The sequence below is a fragment of the Hylobates moloch genome, unplaced genomic scaffold (assembly GCF_009828535.3).
Source record: "Hylobates moloch isolate HMO894 unplaced genomic scaffold, HMol_V3 SCAFFOLD_7, whole genome shotgun sequence".
Classification (NCBI taxonomy): Eukaryota; Metazoa; Chordata; class Mammalia; order Primates; family Hylobatidae; genus Hylobates; species Hylobates moloch.
The window spans coordinates 39708408-39709605 of NW_026652282.1; positions in this window are offsets into that span (position 1 = coordinate 39708408).

Here is a 1198-nt window from a genome sequence, read left to right on the forward strand (position 1 = left end):
AAAAAAAAAAAAAAAAAAAAAAAAAAAAAAAAAAAACCTTAACTATATTCCCTGGGTGAGACCCCTTATCCACCCCCCAATCCCCAGCAAATGAATAAAGGAAACCATTTTAATGAAACAGATTAAACAAATTCTCACAAACAGCATTCTATACACAAAATATTTTTACATAGCCATTTGTCACTGATAATTAGTAAACCCAGTGTTATCTGAGATAGATTTTGTATAGTTTAAAGAATCCTCTACGTTTTGGGGGAAAATGTCAAACAGTTGCAAGGAAAATGAAAAACCTTGAGATGCTAAAGATACTAACGCCTCTTTGGAAGACTTCCCTAACACCTCCAAGCAGACAGAGCATCTTCCCTCTGCTCTCTCTGCACTAAACACACCCTTCTAGCTCAGCACTGACCATATGGGCTGTGAATCTCTACATCCCTAGAGTCCCAACTAATGCCAGATGAGTGAGACATGGTAAATAAATGATAACAAAGACAATGAATAAAGACTAAATCTCAAAAGCTGTATTAACCAACCTGGCTCAAATAATGACTCTCAGCAACAAAATGGATGGGCTAGATTATCCCAAAGGACCCAACCTACCATGTCTACTAACGAGTGAATGATCTTTGATGCTGGAGTGATCTACCATCACTGAACAAATTCCCTTGAGAATCTGTTCCCTTGCAGGGAAAATGAAAAACCTTGAGATGCTAAAGATATTAATGCCTTAAAAAAGACAGAGAGAGAGAGAGAGACGAAGTCTCACTATGTTGCCCAGGCTGGTCTTGGACTCTTGGCCTCAAGCCATCCTCCTGCCTTGGTCTCCCAAAGTGCTGGGGATTACAGTGAGCCACAGCACCCAGCTGAGAAGTACACTTCTGATCAAACCGAAGAATACCAGTCTAAACTGAGCACCCTGCTCCAGTACAGAGATGACCAAGGATAAGCAATCTGACCCAAGTGGGGTTCAGGTACAACCAACTTAACCAACCAGTACATGCAGGACCCAATTCAGTCTTGTCCACACAAAATTCATCTGCAACTACAAGGAAATGCAAGCCAACAGACTGGGGAGGGAATGGGGCAGTGATGACTGCTTTTTGAACATCTGACTTTCTATAACACTAAAATATTTAACGGGATTACGTAAAGTACTTTCAGTAGGATAAAAGCTTCCAAGTTAAAAAAAATAATAATA